This window comes from Neolamprologus multifasciatus, chromosome 4, assembly GCF_963576455.1.
Source record: "Neolamprologus multifasciatus chromosome 4, fNeoMul1.2, whole genome shotgun sequence".
Taxonomy (NCBI): domain Eukaryota; kingdom Metazoa; phylum Chordata; class Actinopteri; order Cichliformes; family Cichlidae; genus Neolamprologus; species Neolamprologus multifasciatus.
This window is the reverse complement of record NC_140442.1, coordinates 25,505,535-25,517,305: the sequence shown is the minus strand read 5'-3', so window position 1 is coordinate 25,517,305 and position 11,771 is coordinate 25,505,535.

Genomic DNA, 11,771 nt, shown 5'->3' with positions numbered 1-11,771 from the left:
CGTCTAATACATAAACCCCAGAGTCTCAGTGCTTTACTCTCAACTAGTTTAACTTGTGATCCAACCAGTGCATCCCAGTTATGGCTACTGCTGTTGGCAAGCAGCTTCTAAAAGCCAAGGCAAAGAGTTTGTTGAGAAGTGAGGATGGGTGGCAGGAGTCGATCCAAGGACTGAGGCTGATGCAAAAACATTACATCTCCTACTACTTCTATAAGTTGTTAACACATTGGTCTTACATATGAAAGATCGCCAATTCAAGAAAAGCTAATATACTCCTAGTGCTGGCCCTGAGCCCAGATAAACGGGAGGGGGAGGAAGGGCCTCCTATGTGCCAAATCAAACATGTGGGTCCATCCACATTGGCAACTACATAAATGTACTACTACTATTATTGTACAAAGAAGCTCCTGGTTAATTTCAGATGTCTAAAGTCAACTTTTACAGGGTCAGACAAGGCCAAGTGTTGTTGACTTTGTCTTAGGATGTAATGCTGAAACTTTAGTACTTGTATCCACTTGTAAACAAGTTTACCTGTAATGTGAAGTTATCTGGTGCACTAATTAGCAATATGTTGGCATATTTTACTAGCAACAGCTTATTTATTCATTGTTAGCTGCTGCATTTCATTAAAAACAAATTCCAGCAGTGGCTGTCCAGCGTCTCTGCTGAAAGCCCTGCTGATTTTTTATTTTTTTTGCACTGTTCAGATTACCTCAAAGCACCACTGGATGGCTCTAGTTGACAAATAGCCATAGAGAACAGCTTGTTGCCCAACTGGCAACGCCACAGCCTACAATCCACGCTGCATGACAGCTCTAATACAAAATGTATCCAATAAGACATGCTTTCTAAGTAATGAACACACATATTTTAAAATAGCAGGATAATGGTAGCTCAATTCTTTATATATAGCCTGTTGACATTTGATCCAGACTTTGGGAATGTGTACAGATATTCCTCTGTTTTTGTTTTGCTAAAGAGTCATGATTGTCATGATTGTTTCTAGTTGGTCATAAGCAGGTGAAGTCACCTTCTGGTATCATTACCATGCTGTCACTCACGTACACCCTCTCCTTGGTACTCTGAAATTCACCCAGTCCCTTTCCGTCTCCTTCCTGCATTCTTAGTCATCGTCACAAATCAAACTTAAGTGACCAATCACAGTGAAACTCTGCCACTGCTTCCTGTTTGCTTTGGCAAACCTAGTGAGTTACTGTGTAATAAGTCCACCCGTGATACTTGAACACCTGCGACGAGATGAAATGTCTGTCAAACATCCAGCCCTTCCCATCCAAAACCAGTCTGGTCACAACACCGCCTTACATCTGGCTTTACCATATTTGCTTGACCAGAGTTCCTGTTTTTATAGATGGGTTTCTGCCCATAGGAATGCACATGTTTACTCATTCCCTTCCCCTGGCTTCTCTTAAAATAACTTAAATCTCAATCATATTAACTCCTGTTATCTCAGTTTTTCATGGTTTGGTTTTGTTTATGTATTTTGTAAAGCATCATGTCACTGGTTTCCATCACTGTTTACCTTATTCCCCGGCCGCCCACAGTGATCTGTATCTCCAGTCCCACACACCCTTCAGTGGAGTCCTATAAGAGCACTTGTGTTTTTACTTCAAAGAAAGAAGAAGAGAGGACAAAAAAGACAGGACTGGGGGTCTCAAGTTGAGCAACCCTGGGCTGGATTAAGACACCTGGGAGGAAGTGCAGTCCATGACTTGAGGGGGGTTCAGTGGAGAAGTTAGTCACCCACCGAAGGCTCGTTCAGGGCTGACTAATGCTTAAGTGGCAGGAGGTGTGGTAGGGGCTCTGGCAAAGCAAGGCTCAAACAGAGGCTGACTATTTTTGGCCAGCTGCTCTTCCTCCATGCTAATTCCTCTTTTCACCCGTTCTCTCTTTCCTTATTCCCCAGATGTGTTTCCTTCCTGAAAGTCAAAAGGCTTTACTTCTCTTCTTTTCCAACCCTCCACTGACGCACTTGCTTCCCTCTGGGGGGAACTGGGAGGGTGGAGGTGGGAGGACCAGCAGCTAAGATTGAGTAATTATTTCTTTTTTTGAAGTTTGTGGTTTTGTTGTTTGGAAAAAAAAATGAGGATAGTTCCTCTTTTAAAAAAAAGAAAAAGAAAAAAGTCTTAAAGTGCAATGATTAAACAATTTACGACGTTGCTAAGACAGTTATCTCAGTTTCTTATGAATTGCAGATCGAAACAACAGTTGTTTTATATTTCCGCTGTCAGTTATTGCTTATTGTTTGATGGTTTGATCTTTTGCCTGTTTCGTTCAGAATGATGTATACGTGTGTGTGTGTGGGGAGAGTTTGCACGAGAAGGTTATTTTCCAAATTCAACTGACAACATGTCCAACTTAATTTAGCACTGCAAATCAAGCGCCGGTACTCAAAACACAGAGTGCACAATGTGTATGGTAAAGTTTATCTTGATATTAAATCGTTAAAATGCAAATATGAGAAAAAAATATATTTATATTTAGGTTAACAAAATACGCATTTCTAGAGTCCCTAAACCTACTCGGTTCAGCAGTTCTCTATAATAGCACATTTATCACCAAATCAGCAGCAGAACATAATTAAATTGTGTATAGGAAATTTATTGTTGCATAGCAGCAGAAACAGATGCATGTCTGAGACATTTGTGGGTGTGACCCCCAACAAATCAACACCAGGACCCTGCTAGTAGTAAACAACCCGCTGAGGAGTCTAATCAGCCAATCGACAATCAACAATGAAAAAACAGGAACAAAAATATACATCATAATGAAATATATGGCACATCTCTGTCATAACAAAAAATATGGTCAAATAGTTTATCACCTGCAAATAATAAGTTGTTACAGTTAAGTCTTAGAACAGGAATCACTATAGTAGTAAAAATATATTTTTGTCATGTGAAGAAATACTGTTTTGTTTCATTAATGCAACTATTCCTCAGAGATTTTGGTCCATATTAACACGTGGCATAACATAGCTGGTGCTGAGTTTTGGCTCCATATCCATGATGTGAATCTCTTGTTTCAACAAATCTCAAAGTCGCTCTACTGGATCGAGATCTGGCGATTGTTCAAGAAAGCAGTTTGAGATAATTGAGACTCATCAGACCAGACAACATTTTTGCAACCTTCTATTGTTCAATTTTACTGCAACTGTGCAAATCATCATAGTCTCAGTTTCCTTTTTCTTAGCTGACAAGAGTGGCATCAGATGTGATCTTCTGCTGCTGTAGCCCATGTGTTTCAAGGCTTGATGTATTGTGGTTTTAGAGATGCTTCTGCATGGACTGGTTGTAATGAGGGTTGTTTAAGTTACTGTTGCCTTCCTATCTGGCCATTCTCCTCTGATCTCTGGCACCAATAATGCATTTTCACCCAGAAACCAGTTGCTCAGAGGATATTTTCTCTTTTTCAGACCATTCTCTATAAACCCAGGAGATGGTTGTGTGGGAAAATCCCAGCAGATCAGCAGTTATTTTGAAATACTCAGATCAAACCACCTAGAGAACAACAGCCACTCCATATTCAAAGTCACTTAAATGACCTTTCTTTCCCATTCAGATGCTCACTTTGAACTTCAGCAGATTGTTTAGAGGATGCCACATTGTGTTGCTGGAAAGTGATTGGATGATTACACATTTATGCTAATGAGCAGTTGAACAAAGTGGCACATCCATAGGGAGTACAAATACCTTTCTATCACCCTTCTGTAACCAACCCCCCCTCCCCCCAAACAAAAACCCCAGCAACAGTTCTTTAATTAATCCCCCAGAGTAGTCCCAATACTCTCCTTATATCAAATAGATTGTGTATCTGATAGGCCTTTTTTTCAAGAAATTCTTCTTCCTCTCTTCCCCAATTAATAACAACCTTACAGGCTTAGTGCCGATGACTCATTGACGGTAAACCCCATGTCCAGCTGAAATAATGGACATCTTTCTGATGGTTTTGTTATGTTCAGAAATGCTAAGGAATATCGAAGCCAAAACAATTTTTGACAGTTTTTTGACAGCTGAGATTAAAAAACGTATCATGTAAAATAAACAAAAGGGTGTACTATACTGAGATTGTAATTCAAATATTTGTGGAAAAGCTGCATTTGATTTAATTCACTTACATTCAATTTTACTTGTGTCAAGGTGCTTCAAATGTAAGGAGAAATCCTTATATATAAGGAGAAAACATTAGGGAGAAAACCCACAAAATCAGATGACCCCCCTACGAGTAAGCGCTTGGCAACAATGGGAAGGAAAAACTCCCTTTTAACAGGAAGAAACCTCCGACAGAACCAGGCTCAGGAAGGGGTCAGCCATCTGCTGTGACTAGTCTGGGGTAACTGGAGGGAGGCAGGACAAAAGACACACTGTTGAAGAAAGCCAGAGAGTATTGATAACTAATGATTAATTGCAGAGTGGTGTATAAACACAGAGAGTGAAAAAGGTGAGTGAAGAAGAAAAACTCCGTGCATCACGGGAAACCCCCCAGCAGCCTCGGTCTATTGCACTGCAACCAAGTAAGGGTTTATGGTCACGCCCCAACTACAAGCTTTATCCAGAAGATAAGTTTTAAGCCTAAACTTAAAAGCAGAGAGGATGTCTGTCTCCCAAATTCAAACTGGAAGCTGGTTATACAGAATTGTGGCCTGAAAGCAGAAGGCTTTATCTCCCATTCTAGTTTTCCTCTTTATTGATGTGATATGCCACATCTAAGATAATATAGGGTCTGATTATTCAAGACCTTGTACATAAGGAAAAAAATGTAAAATTACAACTGGAAGTGTCACATGTGTTGTAAATCATAAAGTGAAGGCGATTGTAAGGACCTAACATTTGGGATACACTTCCATGTCATACATTAGCCATTAAGTTACTGATAAACTGTGAACACCCATGCCTACATGAGAACACGTTGTATGGTGTGTGGCGAGACAAAGAAAACTGCTGCACCTTTAAATCGGAGAATGCCAGCAATTTGCGGCTGTGCCCAGGCATTTAGAGCAGGAATGTGTTGGAATGTGTTGGCAGCACTTGATTTCCCCTGCAGCTTTTCCAGGTGCTACATGGAGAGGAAAACAACAAAACCGCGGAACACAGATGGACAGGCCTTGGATATAACAGAGGGTGTGCAGAGTTTGATTAGAAAAGCCCTTCTCTAGACATGAGGTCACCCATATAGGTACGTGCTGCCAGGACATGTAAAACTGGAGGAGAGAGAGAGAAGGAAAAAATAGAGATTTATATCCCTCCCTGCTTTATCAGCTGTCTCCTCCCTCGGTCTTTAACCACAGATTTATGTCTTTGGTAAAGGCAGCCACTCAATAATAGACTCGCCTCAGGAGCACGGTAGGGAGTGTAAATTTCAAAACACTTGCATGGGAATAAACTCTGGCTGTTGAACCATTAAAATGTGTCTGCTTTGATAAGCCTCTCTTGAAATAACACATTTCTCCAAAATACACAGCTTGTCAGCTCAGCTCTCAGGTGATTGAGTGATTGTTATGCTGGTGCCGCTTAAAAGCAGCTCATTTTCACTCATGTTATGCAACAGCCTCTAAAATGACCTCCACACTTGAATGTTAACATGACTCATTACAACTGCAGGGACTGCAACCCCACTCTGTTCTTTTCAAGTTTGCCCCACTGTAAATGTCAAGCTAGAGTCCGAGGAGGAGGAGGAGGAGGCATCAGCAGTGGTGTGGTAGCAGAGACCCTTCACAGTCCTGCACTGTATTTGTAAAACAGGTGTGCTCTGCTTGCTTTTGCTCTGCCTGTGCTATTAATTTTTGATTTACTCCCTTCTTGTGTTTCTGAAAAGTCCCTCTCTCAGTCTCGCTTTCTGTTTCCAAGCCTCACCCTCTCCCTCACACACACATACACACGCATACACAAACAGGCAGCACATGGCCAGCGTGAGTGAGTCATAGTGGACTGGCAACAAGTGCCTCCTCACAGGGAGAGTCCCTCCATGTGTCCCTGTGATTAGGGCCAATCCCCTGGAGGGGATCAGGTGCACAGCTCCTCCTGGGCAACGTGAGACCTGGTTCCATTGTTTGCAAGTTCACAATGCACTTGAAGGATGAGACAGCAACTTGCACTCCATCGAAACCAGCAGAAACGGATAGTGGGTTAGTGGGTTCTTAAAATCTGTGTCTAGCACTAGTATTAGCACACACTAAAACATACTGGGTGCAGTTGTGGACCTCCAGCTCTGTGAGCTCGCAGACATAGACAGATGTTGATATTCTCACTATTACAATGAAAATGTTCCGTGGCTTTAGCAGGTGTGATCTTTACCCCAGTGGCAACTTGAAAAATGAAGCCATTGCAAAAGTGCCAAACACCTTCCCTCCTCTTCCTCCTTCTCCTTTAAAGTCCCCATAAACCACCACATTAGAATACCCAACTTCAACTTTGTAACTTATGTGTTTTAAAAACCAAAAGTTGATTTAGCCTCTGTAGATAATTTTCCCTATAATAAAAATATAAGGGGCTTTTTTAAGCACTTGTTTGGTTTTTACTAAAGGATGACAGCCTGAGTGATAAACACCAGCAGCTGTAGCTAGCTGCTGTCTATTAAGCCTTACCTTACTACATTATTTGTATCACACTATTTGTTGTATTTTGTGTTTTTTAATGAAATGATTTAATAAATAATAGATAATATGGCCTGGTGTATAGTAAATAAGATGTGGTTGTCTAGATTTGGTTTGAAAATGTAGTTTTTGTTTACACTTGCACTAATTTGCAGCCGTCTGAGTCTCTGAAGACACATAAATATATTTATGAATACAGCTTACTAACCAAGGCTTCAGCTCTTCTGCATATGATCTGTTCTTGCACCAGAAAACCAACATTGCATTGGCCAAAATGCTAACACTGTTGTGAATCAACATTCAGTGGGTTTGCTATCTATAAATTGTAGCATTAGCATGCTAATATTTGCTAGTTAGAACCAAAGACAGTATAAAAGCGGGATCTGACTGTAAAACGTATGACTTGTCAGTCAGAAGTCCTGTAAGTGTTTTGATACTTTAGAATAGCCAAAATGTATAAAACGGAAGGTTAGAAAGGCAATAAAAAAAATCAAATAAAAAAAATCAATCTGTCTAGGCAGAAGTGTTAAAGCTAGGAAGGTACCAAAGTCATTAGGGTTCATCCTCTGGGGAACACAAATGGCAATACACCATTTCCTGGGAATTTCATTCATTCATAGTACTAGCATGGATAAAAATAAATGACCGTATAGTCTGAGTTTGGTTTTGTGCTGTGTTGGAAATATACACTTGTAGCTGTGATGAGTCCCTGTTGTTGTATTTGTCAAAGTCTGTGTTGCGTTACTGTTTCAATTACAGACGACAGCTGCTTTGCTCACTTTTAAACATCAGCTGTTCTTATACACAAATTTTTAGGCCAGCAAATTTGCACGTCTATTTCACTGCTTACAAGGACCAACAAGGACCATATTGCTGTCATCAGATGTGTTCTATATAAAAACAGCTATTATTCCATCTTGGAGTGTGGCTAAAAGGAGTTTGAATACGGTGTTATTTTGCGGTCGTAAGTGCAATAATAACCATCCTGGACTAATAACAGGTTAGAGGAACACTTCTTAAGCCTGCTCCTCCCATCACATGATCACAAACCTGCCAACACACCTCGTGTACCCACGATGAACTGTAACAATAGCAGAACGTGCAGTACTCTTCACCTCTTTGACACCAGCCAAGCCTTTCCTACACCCTGTTTGCTTTTTACAAACATAATTCACACACCCTTTAGCAAAATAGTGTGTCCTACAGGGATGCTGCGTGTGGACTTGGTGGAGCGGTCATGCAGGTGGAGGCTGTCTGGACTGACATTGGAAGGGTGTGTGGTTAACAAGACTGTGCCTGGTGCAAGTCCTGTTATGCCAGTAAAGCTGACAATCAGTGTCAATAATCCAGAGAATTAGAGAAGTTATTGCCAAGGTAGTCAGGTTTATTTGTGTTTGGATCGAGTGCTTTGCAAGATCAGGATTAAAGGTCTGGCTTACATTTTTGAATTTCCTTAAATAAAATGAAAACAGAAAAATGCTCACACACCCTCACATGCACCAAAAGTTGTTTCTCCTCTCCATCATTTCCTGAAAAAAATAAAACAGAATGAATGCAATTTTAGTTTAAGTGACAGCACAATTGACTGAATTTAATGCTCAAATCAAGTGGTGATCCTTCAATTTGCAGACTGCTTAGTTGCAGATCAAGTTGTCAACAAATGTATTGCCTGTTAGCACCATTTTAGTATTGACCACAATAAATAAGAACTTATCAACTTTATTAGCACTGATCTCAAAAACCACGATTCTTGACCGTTTGCTGGGTGTGAGACCAGATCCTAATGAGTTGTGACTGCACGCCAAAAATGTCAACCACACCTTCGACCTTGCACAACTTCCCTATTCTTCTGCTGCACACACTCCCAGCAAACACGCCCAAACGATCCTCACCCTTCTGTCCCTCACTCTGTGTTCTGCAGCCAGCCTAACTTAATTGATGCCCTGCCCTGCCAGCCTAAATTACACAGCCGGCCTTCAAGGGCAGAGAGATAGAGGTTGTCAACAAGTGCGGCTTGAGTGAAGCCCTGGCTCCTCACCCACAGTGACAATTTACTTGACTCAGCATCATGCAGGCGATGTTTACTGGACCTGTCCACCACAATCAACACTGCTGCGTACGGGCTGTACGGGCTGGACTGTAACTCCACTGTAAACCTCATCACTGCTGAGAGAGACGGAGAACTGGGGGAGGGGGGCGCAGAGAAGAAGGGAAGCTTATCCCCCAAGCTTTGTCCTTCCTCCTCCACATCAGAGCGGATTCAGTCATACAAGCAAGGCAACAAATTAGGCTGCACACATGCACAGACATGCACGGCACAAGCATCCACATAAATTACCCAGATGAAAATGTTAAATTGAAAGCAGCGTAATTTTCAGCACTTGGTGCCGGCACCTGATATACAGCAAATCAAATTAAAATTCAATATTTGATTACAGACGAAGGAAAAAGTGCTTTCTTGGTAACACTGTCTTGTACTACCTGTTTGTTTAGTACTGAAGTCTCAGTGGTTGGTCATAAAATCTGTCTTTGCAAAGATTTAAGTGCAAAGGTGTAAAGAGGTGAAAATTCAGCTGTATCTTTAGCCCAGCTCATGGAAACATATGGGCAAGATATTAGAAGTTACAGCATTACAGCTGAATTACAAACACAATTAAAGCTGCAAGCAGTGTTGAGAGGGCCCTCGCACCCTGGCGTGTCGAGCCACGCCCATCACCTACACCCAGCAAATCTGATCTGATGTCACACTGATGCTTAAGCACATGTAGCTAACTGTGTCTTTCCTTTTACACGAATAGATTATCTTTGATTTCTCTGAAATCAAGTAACATTGGAGTGACTTTGACTCATATTTGGGTATAAAATGAGGGATAGAATATTAAATAGAGAGATATGTAAATGTAATTTTTATTGTAGTACTTTTACTGAGATATAATATCTGTATAAATATTTATATGTAATCCACATACCTTTGAGATGTGGTCTCCACTGAAGCCTCTTCTGAAGCTTGTCCTGAAACCTAAAAGTTATTTATTGTGTTAGATGTTGTTTTGTTTGTTTTATTTTTCCCAAGGAGTTTGCATTTTAATAACTCTTGTTGCAATTTAATGATGAGCCGATAAATATGATTTTGGACCTCTAATCAATCTGTAACTTTTATTAGGTGTTAGGATGTGTTGTGTATTCAGTCAGTAGTACCGTTATCCTCTTTGCCGTATGAAAAACTGAGCTCCTCTAAACCAGCGATGGTAAGTTTATCCACATTGAGGGAAGTCCCCACCAAAGACTCCAAGGTCTTCCAATGTTTTGGTTTCAGATGGGTAATGAAGATCAGCGATCACAGGCAGCTAAAGAAAGAACACATAAATACCACTTGGGCAGTCACAAAAATAATGAATTACTTTCAGCCCATATTGTAATATGGTATCATTTTAAAAAGAGACTTCTGACAACATTATCTATGCCACAAAAAATATCAGATATTTCATAACACTTTTTTCTACCCACTCTGTGCATCATCACGTCCACCTTGTTCTTCAGACAGGGAACTATATTGTTACGTGGCAGGCCCTTCTCAAGCTGGTTGAAATACTTGCTGCATTTGTTGACTTGTGCACTGAACTGCTCCATGTCCAGTTTTGAAGTGTGCTCTAGCGATGGGTAAAATGAAAGTACACAGAAGAGTTGATGACATTCATACATATTTCTGTAGTTTATAGTATGGATATACTTGCTACACAGTGGAGGAAATAATAATTTAATTCCCTGTTGAATTTGTAAATTGGCTCACTTACAAAGAGATGAACAGTCTCTTGTTTTTATGGTAGTTTCATTTTAATGGAGAGAGACAGAATATCATCCAAATATCCATGAAATTTTCTTTCTTATAATTGGTCAACAGGTTTGCACACAGGAGAGAATTTGGCTCACTTCTCTTTACAGAAACTCTTTAATCCTCTAGAGATTTAGAGGTTTCTTGACTGTTGCATGAGAACTAAAAGTTTCAGGTCCTTCCACAGAGTTTCTATTGGGATTAAGGTCTGGAGGCTGGATAGGCCACTCAGTAGCCTTAATGTGCTTCCTATTTAGCCACTCTATTGTTGCCATGGCGGTATGTTTTGGGTCATTGTTATGGTGGATGATCCATCCACAGTGTTGTTCAGTGTTATGGCAGAGGGAAAAAGATTCCAGAGATTTTGTGTAAATGCCCCTGTCCTTGGCATCTCAATGCGGTGATGTCATCCTGTCTTTACAGAAAAACAGCCCAAAGCTTAATGTTTCTACCTGGGGTTGGTGTTCTTTGGGTCATACTCAAAATTTCACTTCCTCCAAACATGGCAGGTCGAGTTAATGCCAGTGCTTGATATTACTTTTATCTGACCACAACAATTTCTTCCAGGTCTTCTCTGAATTATTTAGATGTTCAGAGACAAGTTTAAGACCTTCTTGATCAGGGGGACCTGCAAGATTTCAATCCGTTATAGTGTAGTGTGTTACCAGTGCTGTTCTTGGTGACGGTAGTGCCTTCAGATCATTAGAAAACTCCTCCCATGTAGTTTTGGGATAATAGCTTTCTCATGATCATCATCACTCCAAGAGGCAAGAGCTCTCATGGAGCTCCACACATGGTCATTTGATATTTCTTCCATCTTCTCACCAAACTTCTTCCAGTCTTGTGCAGGTCTACAGTCTTTTCCCCGATCTCCCTTGATAGCTGGTGGTGGAGAGGTTTGAATGGAAGAAATTGATTCTGTGGACAGGTGGACTTTATGCACATTACGAGTTGAGATTAGGAGTATCTGTGATTGATTGCAATCTTAGTGCACACAGTCAATCAATAGAAACCAGTGGTTTGGCTGGGTTGTAGGGGATCAAATATTTATTTCACCAAATGGCATGCAAATCGAATTGCAATTTTTGATATTTAATTCTGTCTCTCAATTAAATGAAAGTACCATAAAATTTTTAGACTGATAATTCCTTTGTGAGTGAGGAAATGTAGAAATTTAGCAGGTGGGTGAAATGATCGCTTTCACCGCTGTAGGTACAGAATTCAATGTTTGCACCTCACCTGCTGCCATCCGTTCTGTAAAAGGATGGCAGCAGGTGTATATTGGACCTCTCGGTCCCATTGCTCCAGGATCTGGAGCAATGGGACCTG